We start from the raw sequence: 16,831 nt of genomic DNA, 5'->3' as shown, positions 1-16,831 counted from the left end.
ACAAAAACCTTTTCCCGTTCCTCCTTTCCTTCTTTCCTGTTATATGAAAAGAGGTTTCCTTCCTAACCTCAATGATTACACTTCCTGAAATGTCCTTATTGAGAGAGCTGAACCCTCATCTTGACGGACTGAGCCCCCTTGCCAGGTATCCTCTCGTCCCCTCCCTCTCTTTAGGAGGCACCCAGCTTCTTTCATTATTTTAAGCTTCTATTACAGAAATGTTTAAACACGCACAAGAGCAGTGGAACTTCCCATGTACCCCTGACCCCACTTTCACTGTTATCATCTGGCACGTGTGATACGGCCCGTCTCCTACACTACGGTTAAGGGGCAAAAGCCCATGGGAACATCCTGCCGTCCGTCTCTCAGGTGTATGCTTTGTGCCCATGTCACAGCTCTCATGTTTCTTTGACATTTACTACCTGTGGAGCTCACTGACCCAAAACAGATGGACAGAGCCATGGGGAGGAAACGCACTGAGCTTTAGATGCTCTGGCCATCAGTTCTGCTCAGCCCTGTAGTCAAGCCTGAGAAGTCACTGAGTTAACTCCTCCCTCCACCCCACGCAGAAAGGAATCTTCCTAAGAAAATGCAGTGCACGGTGTTGCAGTCCCTCAGTCACACAGTGACTGCAGCACGTAGAGAGCACAGAAGGAGAAAACGGTACATGTGATAAGGACTTCACATCACCATGCAAGTGTTTTCAAAGATTTAGAAGAAAGTTTTTTTCCTGTAATACATTTAAAACAAGCTACTGTATGATGAGTTAAACACAGGAGATCAAACACTTTTTTATCTCCTCTCCTTCCCCAAAAGTAAAATATTACATGAAAAGATGCTCCACATCATTAGTCACCAGGGAAATGCAAATCAAAACCACTGTGAGATAGCACTTCACACACAGGATGGCTAGAATCAAAAAGTTAGATAATAGCAAGTGTTAGAAGGCCGAGAAACTGAAACCCTTCTACGCTGCTGGTGGGTATGAAAAATGGTGCAGCTGTTTTGGAAAACCGTCTGGCAGTTCCTCAAAAGTTAAACACAGAATTACCATATTACCTAGAAATTCCACTTCTAGCTATACACTCAAGAGAAATGAAAACATACGTCCACACAAAAACTTGTACACAAATGTCCATAGCAGTATTATTCATAACGGTCAAAAGACAGAAACAACCTAAACGTCCATCAACTGACGAATGGGTAAATAAACTACGGTATATCCACACAATGTAATATTTTTTGGCAATAAAAAGTACTGATACATGCTGCAATATGCACAAACCCTGACAACATTACGCACAAGTGAAAGAGGCCAGTCACAAAGAACCTCATATGATTCCATTCATACGAAATTGTCCAGAACAGGGAAATCTAGAGCGAGAGGAAGTAGACTAGTGGTCGCTTAGGGCTGGGGGGATGAGAGGACAGGGGCATGACAGCTAAAGGTTATGAAGTTTCTTTTTGAAGTCATGAAAATGCTTTAAAATTGACTGTGGTGATGGTTACCCATCTGTGAATATACTAAAAATCATGGAATTATACACTTTAAATGGGTAAGTTGTATAGTATGTGAACTCTATTTCAATAAAGCTGCTAAAACAAGTAAAGGATTTAAAAAGAATAAGGCCCTTGCGGATGACAAGAAGGGGAGAAGATATGACAAAAGATGTCAACACATTTTTTGAAGACGGAAATCCGGTGCAGGAGTGGTAACTGACTAGCAGAGCAGAGGAAGTGCCGGCAAACCAACTCACACCACAAAACCCCAGAAGACGGACGACCCAGTGGCACCACATAAGGAAGAAATTAAGGGTTTCATGCTGTACACATGTTGAATATTTTGTTCTTTGCTTTGGTTTTTGTTTTATATTATGCATAATTTTTTTAAAAAAAATTTTGGGGGGGATGCTCTTTTCCAGTATTTTGTGAAACCCTGTTGGAATGTTAGCACACTTTAAATGTACGAAGAGGATCCAGGGTTTCTTGCCTGGGACAGAACCTGCGACAACTGTTTTAAAGTCACCATTGCACACTTCTGGGGTTTGGGTACGCTAGTGATGGCAGCTGTGGGAATGAAAGCCAGAAATCTCAAAGGTTAGGCAAAATTTGGGACAACAGCCAACGGTCCATTTTTAAAATGTATTTATTTAAAGATAAGCTTGTGGAAAAGTTGCATGGATGATAAACAACCATATACCCTTTATCCAGGTGTACCCATTAGTATTTTGACCCATTTTCGATATCTCTCCACTTTGTCTCTGTCTCCGCTCCCTCCCTCCTCTTTCTCTATCAGCACACGCGCACACACACACACACACACACACACACACGAATGTCCATGAATGTGCCATGTCCGCGCCCAGGATCCAAACCGGCGAAACGCTGGGCCACCAAAGCAGAGTGTGCAAACTTAACCACTCGACCATGGGGCCGGCCCCACCTGAAACTATTGTTGGTGGAGCTTATCTTGCTCAGACTTTAAAGGATGATTTTACAATCATCAGTCCTGGGGACCTTAGGGGCAGTCAGGACCAGACTTGCTATAAAAAAGCAATGCCAGAGAAGAAAAGATACATAGAGGGATTTGTCTGAACAGAGACCTTCTGCAGTCGAGGGAGGGTACATGAGAGGGGTGGGCTTGAAGTGTACCTTCCTTTTGGGTAGAGACGATGGTGAAGCTGTGGATGAGGGAGAAGACAGGGAAAGAAAGGAGCTGTCATTACTGGTAAACCCTCTCACATGGGAGGGAAAGGATTGGGTGTCTGCGGCCAAGATAGGTTCATCAGACTCAGCGAGGGAATGTGGGCACGCAAAGGGAGGACATGACACAGGGCTTCATTCCAGCAGTTTAGCACTAAACAATGAAGCTGTAAAAGTTATAACTATTAAATGACTAGCTAGCGTGGGGGGAGATGAAATAAATATATATACACCATCAACAATAATGACATTATTGTTTAAAAAGGTACAGAGATGTCAATGGGAATTTTGGGGAAAAGATAGAAAGTAGATGGGGAAAAAATCATAAAACCTTTCATGGAAGAATTAACCATAGGTGTGATTCAAACAAAATCTAAAGGTACTGTCAAATATGATTACAACTGTGCTCACTAGAAGTTATGCTAAAGAGAAGCCTAGTCCCTAAATCAAGATGAGTTTGACTCTGCAGGTCATGGTCCAGCACAATTGCTCTGTAAAATAATGGAAAAGTTTAAAATTTTGCTGGGAGGAGGGGATTTGGCAGAGAAAAAGAGGGAGCAGCAGGGTGAGACACCGTATGGGTGGAGGAGGCCAGATTTGAGAACCTTTAGAGGCTGACTAGCCTAAGAGGGATTCGGGGAAAAGAAGAACTACCAAACATTTTCAAGTTGTTTGCCCTGGGTCCACGGATGCGCCACGCCCTTGTGGCCCTCTTTCTCATGCTTTCTGTTGGTTGATACAGGCTACTCTGTTCTCTCATGCTTTTTGGTGATAGTGGATTCTTTTGAGGAGATAATGGGAGGTGGGGCTGCTGCTGAGTGTATTTCTGGTTTCATACAGGTAAAAACACATTATGTATGAGGGGAAGTTTTAGTTGAAGGCCGAGTAGATCTTGGGGATGTAAATCCCTGGGCACAGGACCGACTTTCAAAGATGACGTGGGGGTCCAAAAGGAGATCGCCAAGCAATAAAAGGCTCTTAGGTAATAGCTGGGTAACAGAATAAATAGAAAATTTCACCAAGGTGAAATATATGCTATGGTGAATATGTGGAGTTGGAAGGTAAGTTGGAAGTATCTAAAGGGCCTCAGAGGGGTGGACTGATTTGCTGGCCTGGATGGTGGGGGAAGGGTTGTGGGTTCATCACTTCTGTGTTTTCCCCTCCCCGACCTTCAAGGACCTTTGGTGTCTATGCTAAAGCTCTGTGATGCGGGCCTGGAACTCTAGTCTAGAATGTGCACTCTTAATGCCCAGCTGCCTGAGGTGGCAGTGCACTTCTGGTGATGCAGATCACCCTCTTTGTCTGAGGAATGTTAATGCACCATGGCTGAGCTCCAGCTTCAGTTCCTAGGTATTCCCATCCCTGCCTTCCTGTGTGGGGTGGGGCTCCTTCTTCTGTCACTCTGCTACCTAAAGAGGAGTCCATGTTTCCCAATATTTCGGACAGAGAGAGACATCAATCAGGTAAGTAAATCAGGTCCCTCAGAAATATCAAATCTTTCTTTTCAAATAGATGCATTCAATGCTATCAATTTCCCACTAAGTACTGCTTTTGCTATACCTTATAAATTTTACTAAGTTCTATTTTAATTTTCATTTTGTTTAAAATACTTTGAGACTTCTTCCTTGACCAATGTGTTTAGTAGCGTGTTGTTTAATCTCCAAACATTTTAGGATTTCCAGCTATCCTTCTGTAATTGATTCCTAGTTTAATTCCATTATGGTCTGAAAACATACTTTGTACAATCTCTATTTATTTTTGTTAAAGTGTGTTTTGTGGCCAAGAACGTGGTCTATCTTGGTGAATGTTCCATGAGAGTTTGAGAAGAATGTGTATTATCGGATGAAGTACTCTAAAAAATCTCAATTAGATCACGTTGACTGATGGTGCTGTTCAGGTCAACTGCATCTATACTGATTTTCTGCCTGCTGAATCTGTCCATTTCTGAGGGAGAGGGTGAAATCTCCAAACATAACAATGGATTCAACTATTTCTCTTTGCAGTTCTACCAGTTTTTGCCTCATATTTTGACACTATGTTGTTAGATGTATACATGTTGAGGACTGTGTGTCTTGTTGGAGCATGGACCCTTTATGGTTATGTAATACCCCTCTTTATCCCTGATAGTTTTCCTTGTTCTGAAGTCTGCTTTGTCTGAAATTAATATAGTTACTCCTGTTTTCTTTTGGTTAGTGTTAGCATGGTACATTTTTCTCTGTCTTTATTCGTAATCTATCTGTATCTTTATTTTTAAAGCGGGCATTTTGTATACAATATTTAATTGGGTGTTGTTTTTTTATGCACTGACAGTCTCTGTTTTTTAACTGGTGAATTTACACGATTTATATTTAGTGATTTTTTAAAAATACGGTAGGACTCATATCTACAATGTCTATAACTGTTTACTATTCATTATATCTATTCTTTTTTCTTCTCTTTTTCTGCGTTTTCTGGTTTTACATAAGCATTTTATATGATTCCATTTTCTCTCATCTCTTACTATATCAATTGTTCTTTAAAAAAAATTTCAGTGGTTGCTGTAGAGTTTGTAATATACATTTATAACTAATGTAAGTCCTCTGTATCAGTGTTTTCATTCCTTTCACTTATCCATATACTATAATCACCCAATACATTGTCACTATTATTATTAGCTCAATTGAGAATAAGAAAAAAAAAGTTTCATTTTACCTTAATTTATTCCTTCTCTTCCTCTTTTTAATGAGGATCCAAGTTATCATTTTCCTTCTCCCTGAGGAACTTTTAAAAAATATTTATTGCAGAGCAGGTCTGCTGCTGATGAATTCCCTCAGTTTTTGTTTGTCTGAGAAAGGTTTTATTTCTCCTTCACTTTTGAATGATAATCTCACTAGATAGAAAATTCTAGGTGGGTGGTGTTTTTTCTTCTTTCAACACTTTAAATATTTCACTTCACTCTCTTCTTGCTTGCGTGGTTTATGATGAGAATCCCACAATTCTCATCCTTGTTCCTCTAGATGTAGGGTGTTTATTTTCCTCTGGATTCTTTCAAGATTTATCTTTTGGTTTCCTACAGTTTGAAGACGATATGTCCAAGTATAGACTTTTTTAGTATTTATCTTGTTGGGGTCTTTTCTGAGCTTCTACAATCTATGGTTAACCTGTCATTAATTTTGGAAAATCCTTGGCCATCATTACTTCAAATATTTTTCTACTCTGTTCTTTCTCTTTTCTCCTTCTGGTATGCCAATTACACATGCTACATATTTTGAAACTGTCTCACAGTTCTTGGATATTCTGGGCTTTAAAACTTTTTTTCTTTCTCTCTGTGCATTTCAGTTTGCAAAGTTTCTATTGACATATATTCAAACTCACATATTCCTTCCTTGGCCGTATGCAATCTACAGATGAGCCAATCACAGGCCTTCTCCATTTCTTGTAGTGTTTTTGGTTTCTAACATTCCCTTTTGATTCTTTCTTAGAATTTCCCTCTGTCTGTTGACATTCCTCATCTGTTCTTGTGTGCCATCTATTTTTTCCATCAGAGCCCTTAACATACTAATCATGGTTATTTTGGATTCTATGTGTGATAATTCCAAAACCTGTGTCAATGTGAATGTGGATCTGATGCTTGCTTTGTCTGTTTAGACTGTTTTTTCTTGCCTTTTAGGATGCCTTGTAATTTTTGGTTGAAAGCCAGACACGCTGTATTAGGAAATAGGAACTGAAATAAATAAACCTTTAGTGTGAAGTTTTATGCTCATCTGGCTAGGTGTTGGGCTGTGTTTAATATTTACCGTAGCTGTGCGTATCAGAGGCTTCCATTTCCTCTAGTGTCCTTGTTTTTGTGTTTCTTGTGTCTTTAGGTTCCCCTAAATCTCCTCCTTAAACAGAGCCCATGCCTTGCAACTCTTTCAGCTATGATCCCATCACTATACTGCAGCCCTGGGGATGCGGTGGGAAGGTGTTAAGGGAGGGGATATAATTAAATCTTTTAGTGGGCCTGTGTCCCTGGGTTGTGACGTTCACAAGTGTTTCTAAGCTTTTTTTTTCTTTTCTTTCAACTCTTTAGATGAGACGGGAAGGCTACAGGGGGCTGCAGTTGGGTAACTGCCCTTCACCCACGTGGGATAAGGCTTGGTAGTCTTTTCCCCTGCTGAGGAGGCTTCTATTACGGAGCACATTCGGGATATTTCAAAATCCTTTCAAAATGGTAACCTTTCTCCCCCACCCTCCCGTGCCAGAAACATCAGAGTTTCTTCATGGTTCTTCACTGTGAGAACTTAGTAGGGTTCCTGGAAGTAAAACTCACGAGTAGGTGGGGCCTCCCCTTAAACGGTCCTCCAGGAGTTTCTCACTTTCATGCTAGCCCACATGCATCCTCAGCAGTTTGTCAGTGTCTTTTACGTGTTTCTACCAGTTTATGGCTCTAGTGGCTTCTGCTCCAGGTAAGCTGATCTTAACTGTGATTCTCTGCATTCACCCTCTCTGAAGATTTTGGGTAGTAGTTTGCCCTGCAACCTCAATTCTCTGGTGACTTCAAGAAAAGCCACTGATTTTCAGTTTGCTCAGCTTTTGCTTCTCCTAAGGACCGTAGTAAAGACTCCCAAGCTCTTTAAGTGTTGGAGCTGGAACCAAAAGTCACTCCTCAAAGAATAATTCTTTATTTTCCTGTTCCCTTTCTCACATTTTTAAATGAGTTTGGCTGGGCCAGAGAGACACCTAAAATGGGAAGTCTGAGGAGAGGACAGACCATTGCTCTCTTAGGGGAAGAGAACAGGCAGAACTAGGGCTTCAGGGAGGACTAAGGATTCCATTTAAAGCTCACAGACTGTCTGGGTGTGCTGGTAGGTTCCCAAATAAAATCCCAAACAGTGATTCTGTAGTCCTTGATTCAGTTATTTAGCATTTCAGATCTGTGTAGGAGAACACCGTTCCCAGCACTTGATCATGAGTCATCTTGCCATGTCAGGCGCCACTTGCCAAGCCTTCCTTCGTGTTGGGCAGATCAGGAGAACAGAGCTGAGTCTCTGAGCAGATGCTGGAGCAAGAGCTCTGTCCCAGGATACAGGGGCCTATCTGAGGAAGCACAGATGTGACTGTGGGCCTCAGAGTCTATGCCCTCCTTGAGCAGAGGACTTCTGACTGAGAATATCAAGTGTGGACCTCATAGCCGAAAATCCTCCTTCGAGGTTTTCAAAGAAGGAAAAACTGAAAGAATTTTATCACCTTTAAAAATTAATAAAAGGAAGGAACGCAAAATTATAGGAATTAAAATAGAGAGTCATATTATTCTTGGATAACAAATATCTGACTTTCCCAAACAGAGAAGTGAGACCAATGAGTCCCAGCCCCTCATTCTTTTCTTATTGTTCTCAGTGTCAGGACAGAGCCAAGAGGAGAAGAAAAGGTGGAACACCAAGTGGTAAGGTTCTACCTATCCCACCTGAGCTCTCCAAGGGTGACCCTTCCTGTCTTTTCCATGAGGTCCCAGGTCCATGGTCTCTGAGGATGTCAGTCACTAGATACAGTCCCTCTCAGAAAACAGAGCCCTCAGAGGAGAGGCTCATGGGAAAGCAGTCAGAACCTGAAACATTTCTCAGATTCCTGCTCTGCCCAGCTCTGGGCATGAAGCAGTGATGGACCTGGGCAATGGGCGTTGCCCAATAAGTGGCCATATGAGATGTCAAGAGTCAGAACTTCTGTCTCCTGACCTTGTGAAAGTACTTTGACTTCCTGGATGATCAGATTCTTCCTTGGAGTAACCAGTGACCTATGTTCCTCACATGGTGTTTTTGAGCCTCACATGGGATGACATACATATATGAATGAAAGCCCTTTGTGAATGATAAAGCAACATACATACGTGAGCTTTATTATTATCATTAACCGTGCGATCTTGAATCCTAATTCTTGGAGCTCTCCAAGTCCAATCTACCAAGGGTACCATAAAGGACATTCTACTCTGCCTCCTAAAAGATCTCTTTGCTTCTGTCTTCATCACTTTTCTGGTTTCCCAGGTGGGAGAGCTTGCCAGCGCGAAGCAGAGGAGGCAAGGAAGGTGCTTTCTCTGCTGCAAAGGTGACTAAACACAATCCTTCTTTCCTGTATCCTGCTTCTTAGTAGGGTCTCAGAATTTCTAGGGCCTCAGTGAAACGTGAGATTGCTAAGGGAGGGAAAATCCTCAGATTTTGAAATCCAGATTGTGAAAGTCTTGGGGAGAAGGAAACAACATAGATTGTGAGCTCAAGGAAGTGGGGGGATGTGAAAGGACAGTATGCAATGGGTGCCCCTACCTCTGTCAGACCTGCCAGGGCCCCATATATTTGTTCTGGTCCTGGCTGCAGCTGTGTATGTCCTGTCTCCTTCAGTCCCCGGGGCCAGCATCGCGATACCATCTGCTTTCGTCAACTGCTATGTCCAGACCCCTCCTGGGAGGTGTGTAATAGCACAACCGTGGAGGTCAATTGGCTGCTGTTCCTGGAGGACCTGGAAGATGATACTGCCTCTGTGTCCTCTCTGGCTTCCATAGCTTCTGGGACTGAGTCATCATTTACTCTGTCCTCCGCCTTCTCAGAAGTCCCTCCAGGAGACCTAACACCATCCCCACCACCTGACCCATCCCCACCGCCCCCCTCTGTTCTCTCACCTAACCCAATGACACCCTTAGCTGACTTTCTTTCACCCTCACCACCGGGTCACTCTATGCCACCAGAGCCTTTTCCTCCCTTGGAGTCCAAATTCCCAGCAGACCATTCCCCACCCCAACCCCTTGCCCTTCCCCCTCTCCCACCACATGACACCCAGGCAATGGATCCTATTCTCCAACCAGAGGCCACTCTGTCTCTGAATACGATCTTCTCTCTTGACCGCACCCTTTCCCAAGATATTAACGCCTTACCAAATTTGTCCCAGATAATGAATCCACTAGCTTGATTCACTAGCTTGTCATCACGGACCACCAAGCCTGTCTGTCTCACCACCGACAGACCACCCTTTAACTGTGACTCAGTCTAAATCGGTTTCCATCTTATTGAAGTCTCTTCCAGAGAACTCATCTCCAGATAGCCCTGGTGGGTTGTCCACTTATGTCCCAACAGTCAGAGGCACTGACCATTCAAGTCTGTCAATTTCAGAATTCTCTTGTTGTCAGGCTCCTGCCAGGAACATGTTCCTCCCCACATTATCACACTCTGATTTTCAACGAGAGCAAGTTTCCCTCTGTCTACTAGAGACCTGTCTCTGGGGAGACTCTGCTACCAATCACATGGAGGCCAGCAGCCATTCTTTCCTTGGCCTTAACGGTCAGGCATTCTTGGCAAGACAAATAAAAAAGAGAATGGATTTCCAGATTTTAGAGAAGAAAGAAAAGGAGGAAGGACTATTTTCAAAACAAATGTGCTCAGAAAACCAACGGATGTCTTCAGGGAATTCATTGCAGCCACTTGACGTACAAGACACCACAGCCCCCAAAACTGGCTGGGACATCACAGGCAAACCAGAGCAGCTGAGCATTCGTCAACAGCTACTGTATGTCAAGACTTTGGGAGAAAACTTGCAGCAGAAATATACCCAGCTCTTTTGGGGTCTTCCCTCTCTGCACAGTGAGTCCCTGGTGGCCACTCTCCTGGTTTCTAGTAGTAGTGCCCCACTAGGGTCTCATTTTGTCTTATTCAATGGAATCTGTAATGCTTCTGCAGTCAAGATGTGGGATCCAGAATCTCCACCACTTCCCCATTCTCACCCTCCTCCCCTCTCCGATGTACATCCGCAACCCTTCTCTCAGACCAACCCCCAATCCCAGCCCCCACCTTTCACTCAGGTCCAGCCCCATGCCCACCTTCAATCCCCACTCTCAATCCTACCATCTTCTTCTCCATCCCAGATTAGGGACCATGGAGTGTCTTTCCATAGATCCCAGATTGAGTCAGACTCTCATATCTCAACTGAAAATCAACACCTGAAATGGCATATGTTGCAGAAGCAACAAGAAAGTCTGTGGGGTTTAGTCCCTGCATTCCAAAAATCTCAAGAAGCCACTTGTCCTCAAGCTCTCACCCCTCCTTTGGTCAGCCAGTCCTCCCATGCCTATGTACCAGTCTCTGCCCTTCCTGGCCATTTTCATATCACCAGTGAACCCCAGGATAAAATGGAGCTCCACATTCCAAGGAGGCTATTCTCACACTGCTGCCTCCATGCCAGTAGGAATCTAGAGTCTCTGTGTAAATGTACAGAAACATCTCAGCAAAAAGGCAGACACACTCACTCACAGCTCCGTCAGCTTCAGGGCCAGAGTAGCAAGGATCTAGCAGAGACTGAATTGAGTTTCCCAGGAAGCTTCCATGAGACGATCTCAACAAAGTTTCAACTAAGGCAGGACATGAAGAGGAATCTTGGACATATCCTAGAGAAGAGCCCAGAAGATAGTCCTCCAAGGGTCTCAGAATGCTACCTACTAAAGAGTCTGAGGGCTGCCTCAGAGACAAAAAGTAGCTGTGTGTGTCACTCAAGGAATTACTCAGGGAATCAACTCTTAAATGTCTCAAGGAAGGACACAGACCAGAATGAAATGAAAACCATTCTTAGATTACATCTAAGCCAGAAGTTTTGGCAGATCACTGCCGGGAGGATCCCCCTCGGGGTGTGTCATTCATGGCTGGCTGTGGACAACCCATCCCCTCCTTCTGGGAGTTCCCAGAACAATATGGAAAACAGAAATTTGAAAAACATAACAGTAGGTGGGGTCCACCCCCAGATGACCACTCCAGAGCTTTCTTTTCTGGATCCCAACACCCGACGGGTGCTAGAAGCCCATATTATAAGGTTTCACGTGAGTCAGAGGTGGGGCCTACCCCTCAAAGTTCTTGAATCCATAAAATCCTATAAGTTGAGAGAAGCCAAAACATGGCCTCTTCCCCAATTTGACTTTCTCTCCTCAGCCACCTATATTTCTGGGGTGGATTCCAAAAGCTGAGGTTTCCAAGCCCCTTGAGGGAAGCTCTAAAAGTTTTCAGGGAAATAAGGTGAAAACAACGAATTCAGTCCCCATCCTGGATCTTCCACTCCCTGCTACCTCATCTGTGGGCAACGAACGACAGGGGGCCCTAAAACCATCCCACTCTGATATCGACCAGGAGCTTGCCAAGGACATCCAGGCAATCCAGCATGGCAGACAGACTTCAGAGATCCTCACACACAGCTTTATAGACAAAGTGAGTCAGAGTAAGACTGCACTAGACAATAACAGATGCAGCCGAGAGGTGCCCACAAGGCAAGCTGGGGCTGGACATGTGCCAAGGGATGAGAATGTGAGTTCCAGTGATAGAGATGACATGATTCAGGGCCAAAAGATGGTGGAGGAGAATTGAAAACATTTTTCCACGTCCACCATGAACTTCAGGGAGATATTCAAGGCTGAGGAGCTGTGCGTTCTTACATCACAATCTTGTGACATCTTGACAACCAACAACTTGGGAAGCTCCCAAACGGTAAATATCAATGTGAGCAAAGTAGAAACTACCCTGACCAGTGAATGTCCCTCACCAAAAATACCAGTTCCCCAAGATTCCAAGCCATCAGACATTAAAAAACAGCTCCTTACCGAGTTGAAGTTGCAATTGAAGAGCAAGGAACATAGCCAGCCTAAAGGCTCTCCCGCTGACATATCCCTTACTTCAGATAGCTTGCCTTCCGACTCCTCACTGACTCAGTCCCAGAGCGTCTCCAGTGGGGACATGGGAGTTTCCCAGGTACTGCAAGTCCACTTGGAGGACAATGGGGATTGGCGGGAACCCTGGGCCTCTAAGCATGTCTCATGGAAATGCCAGGATAGGAATTTCCCACCAGCTGCAAAGACAGTGAGACCTCTGGACTCCAGAGCAGGAGAATGTGGAAGCGAGGATTCAGGAGTTGGGACGTCTAAAGCCAGAAAGAAGAGCCACTCTATTGAGGACAGAGAATTAGAGGGCACTTCCCCGTATCTGTCACAGAATGAACAGTTTCCTCCTGAAAGTTACTTCAGAAAAAAATGAGGCAGTTTTTTCAGTGGATTAATTCCAAGAAAAAAATCACAGGGCAGGAAAGTCCCCAGCAAAAAGCCAAGTTCACGTCAACCTTTGCACCGCTCCGAGACCCAGCTCAAAGTGCAGCTCTCGTGAGCTGTGGGCCTCCTGAAGCTCATGAGCTCATGGCAGCCATCGGGAAGATCCTAGAGGAGAAACTGGCATGGAGATACGAACCTGAGGCTGCAGAGTTAAGTCAGCAGAAGGGGGAACTGCAGGCCCAGGTAGAGCCTGACGAGGGACATCCCTCCAACTACGGGGCTCTCTCTGACCCACAGCCAGGGGAATGGGCAAGGACCACATCCTGCAGCCAAGATGCTGTCCCTCCTGACAAGAGTTTTTGTACAAGGGTTAGACAGAAAAGAGACAGGATCAGACAGCCCTGGAAAGTTGTGGCCTTCAAGGACCAGCATTTATGCCAGAGTCAACCCCCTTCCCCACCCTACAGGGAGTCTGTGCCCCATCCAAGACCCACCTGCATGCATGATGTATCCCACGTCCCTCCGGCCACCCTCACCTCTAATGAAAGCACTGTGTTCAGAGATCTGACTCTTCTATTCAAACAGGAAATGCTTCTCCAACACTTCCAGGGAGGAAAAATGTCCCCAAAGAAATCATTCAGTCCTTGTGGAGAAAGCATTGCCGTTTTCACGAGAACACATCCTCTGATGAGAACCATAGTTAGCACAACCAAGGATACTGATCATCCTCAATAAATGTTTCTGCCAAGAGAGAGTAGTGTTCTCTGTGTGGTGCTTTGGGGGAGTGGGTTTGGGGTTCCCAGCACTTATGCTCAGGGAAAGGAAGGAGGGAAGTCAGCTCTGACTGATCTCCTCTTTTGGTTTCTGCAAGATGACTAGTCCCTTGTAGAGGGCCTGACAGTGGCTTTCTCAGTTTTATCTTGGGTCCTGTATTTGACCTTACTCAGATGTCCTGTACTTAAAACACTTTACTTTTTCATAAAAAGTACAAAAAGTTTACTCTAAAAACTTCCAGGCCTTTTCAAAATGAGAAAAACCCTTCAAGTTCAGAATTTGGCTCAACTTGTCTTTCCATCTGCTCCCTGACTATCCTGAACTATACACAGCTGCAGGGTGGGATGCGTTCCTCTAGAAGGATACAGCCAGAATTTCCCCTTGTTGCCTCAGAAAGTTTTGGAATTGGAAGTGTGGGGGTGTTTAGGCCCTGAGGTGAGTGGCAGGGGGAAATGTTGCTCTTGGATCTCTTGGTGAGAAATGAATGTCACCTGCTCCTAAGAGCCTTTCTCTCCCTCAGGAGGTCTGGGTGGTGGGCCGCGTCCCCACGCCTCAGCTGACCCTAACGAAAATGGGGGGCAGTTCACCCTTGCCCTTCCTCTACCCTTCCTGGAGCAGACGGGAGGAGAGACCTTGCAGCTCTGAAAAGGACCAGAGATATGAATCTTTTCCTGAAAACGGTAACTTACCTTCATTTAGAAAAAGTTGCTGATTCCTGAGTATCTCACAGGTGAGCAGTCAGTTCAGGTGTGTGTATGGATGGGTTTTGCGATTGTGGACACTAGAGTGGCCAGGGCAGGGTCCAGGAACTGGGTGGGTCCCGCCGAAGAATCTGTTATATGTGGGGTGGTAATCTGTCTGGAAGGCACATTCTGAGCTCAACAATGAGGTCTCCCTGCATGTGAGGACACCTCAAGGAATGGGAAGAGCCGCTCCCGAGGGAAACTTCCTCAGGATGCCCAGCTTGGTAGAATTATTGCAAGACCAAGAGATCACCTGGCTATCATTTGTAGGAATGGTCGTCGGGCAGCCACCCAGAACTTGGGGCAAAAGGAGACAACAAGTAGGGAAAAAGGAATGGTGGAGTGAGTGAAAAAGCAAGGAAAAGATGAGGAAAGGAAGAATGACCTCATCATCACTCCTCATGGTCCCTGAGGGTCACTTTGAGCTCGAAATGTCCCTTCCAGACAGATTAACACCCCACATCCTGGCCATCCACTCCACCCAGCACTACCTTACCTAGGCCTCACCTCCTGGAGACTAATCAGGGCTGGGGGGAGCACAATGATACCACTGCAGCTAAGAGAACTTGGGATAGTCTTCGAGATTAAAGACAGTATCTCCAGGAATGTTGTCAAGGAGGTTGTCCTCTCATTTGGTGCCTGCCTTCCCATCCATGCTACATCTTACACCAAGGTTACAGTAATTTAGGGGTGTGTTAGTTACTATATAACAAATACCCCAAAAGTTAGTGGCTTAAAAAAACAAGTATTTATTAATTCATAGTTTCTGTTGGTGAGGAATCTAGGCAAGGCCTACCTGGGTTCTCTGCTCCAAGGTCTCTCACAAGGCTGCAATTAAGGTGGCAGCTGGGGCTGGGGTCTCAGCTGAAGGCTTGACTGGGGAAATACACACTTCTTTGCTCACTTCTATAGTTGCTGGCTGGATGCAGTTCCTCAAGGCCTGTTGGACTGAGAGCCTCAATACCTGGATGGCTGTTGGCTGGAGTTTGCTGGAGGCAACCTTCAGTTCCTTGTAATGTAGGCCTCTCCAACATGGCAGCTTGCTTCATCAAAGCCAGGAGAGAGTCTGCTAGCAAGACAGAAGTCACAATCTTGGAAACTAATGAGGGAAATGATATCCCATCACCTTTCCCTTATTCTATTAGTCAGAAGCAAATCACGAGGTCCAGCTTACACTCAAGGGGAGCAGTTTATACAAGGGTGTGACTAGCAAAAGAAGGGATCTTTGGAACCTTCTTAGAACTCTTCCTAACACAAGGGTTTCTTCTTGGACATCCCACTGAGTTCACTGAAGCAAAAGTGACCAAAGGGACCAAGTGGATCCTTGTGCTCATCCATATCCACGTCATCAAAGTTAAAGCTGTTTAATGGCTAAGCGGAGTAACGTCTGGTAAGAAAAACATCAAAGAGATTGAAGCATCCAAAGAAGGAGGGAAAGGTGGCATGGAGGTAAAGGCGGTGTGGGGTCATCATGAACGGTAAAGTGAAAGGAGCCCTTAGAACCACCTGCCTCACCACTGCCAGTATTCAGACTTAGAGCGGAGGAAAAATTAGGTGCAAGAAGGCTCATCCTCGCTCCGCCACCGTATCTCCACTCTGCTCTAGCTCCCCGACTATAGGCCTAAAGAAGCAACCTTCAGTTCCCATAGAGATAGCCAGGCTTATAGAGGAAGCAAACCCTACAGCTTGCAAGGTTTAACTTCTGCTCTTATTGATATAGTTAATATAGCACATCCATCATTTCAAATTTGCTTCTCACAGCTTGAACATCAGAGAATGAATCACACAATCGATGGCAAAGCCAGTACTAGGGAATTCAGCATGTAGCTCCCATTCTGGGATGTTTTCCATGAACCCATTGCCAAAGAGCTTCTAACCAAGGGAGAGGTGGTGGCTCAAAAGGGCTGACTTACTGGCTGGGGTCACAAAACAAGTCATACCTGGTGCCCAGATATTTGCTTCTATTCAGAGAAACACTGGATGAGGCAACGAGACAGAATTTGCACACTCAGCACATCTAGGCAGTCAACTGTCCAAATGAGGTGACAGTACCACCCAGGAGTGATCCCACACTCTTGTTCTGCTTCTAGTACTGTTTTCCTTTTTCCCAGATTCCAGTTCCTATGGGAAAGCAGGACTCTTACCAAAAGAAGGAAAACGTATTAGCTGAACAGTGACTGGAGAGATGAGGAGGAATTTCTCCAGAAACAGATTTCATGGGCTTGCTGCTTATACCCAGAGATCAGTGCTGTGCAGCTTGGGGGGCATGGGGGTGGGGGTGGGGGTCTCATTTACATGGTACTCTGTGGCACCCGAAGAATTTTCAGTGACATAGAATGTGATGGGAATGGGTTACCTGAATTTTTATACCCTCAAGCCCACACTCCAAACCTAATGTCAGGGCGAATAAAATGCATGAATTGACTGGTACCTTGATGTGGCTTGGGTATGGGAACCCCAGATCTCAGCTTCAGGCACTGTGAATTTCTCTGGTACCAGGTGCTGCCTAAGGGAATCAGCTTTCTTGAGGCAGCCTTCACATGGATTAACACTCAGAACTGTGCCGTAATCTGCAGCCACAATGAAGGGG

The 16,831-nt window shown here is 44.9% G+C and overlaps 1 long non-coding RNA gene across 24 annotated transcripts in view; it reads right to left on the bottom strand.

Annotated features, from left to right (window-relative positions):
- The window catches only part of LOC123276648 (uncharacterized), a 197,983-nt gene that overhangs the window by 153,016 nt on the left and 28,136 nt on the right, over window positions 1–16,831 (bottom strand). For 20 of the 24 annotated variants that reach the window (XR_011494088.1, XR_011494095.1, XR_011494101.1 and 17 more), the window contains one exon: window positions 15,038–15,307. The exons of 1 other annotated variant lie outside the window; for it this stretch is intronic. This is a non-coding gene — a long non-coding RNA (uncharacterized lncRNA). Of the gene's footprint in view, window positions 1–15,037; window positions 15,311–16,831 lie in introns of all 24 variants that reach the window. 3 more of the 24 variants (XR_011494102.1, XR_011494086.1, XR_011494097.1) reach the window with 1 other exon arrangement.

The sequence above is a fragment of the Equus asinus genome, chromosome 14, assembly GCF_041296235.1.
Source record: "Equus asinus isolate D_3611 breed Donkey chromosome 14, EquAss-T2T_v2, whole genome shotgun sequence".
In the NCBI taxonomy this organism is placed as follows: domain Eukaryota; kingdom Metazoa; phylum Chordata; class Mammalia; order Perissodactyla; family Equidae; genus Equus; species Equus asinus.
This window is presented reverse-complemented; position numbering and strand designations above follow the sequence as displayed.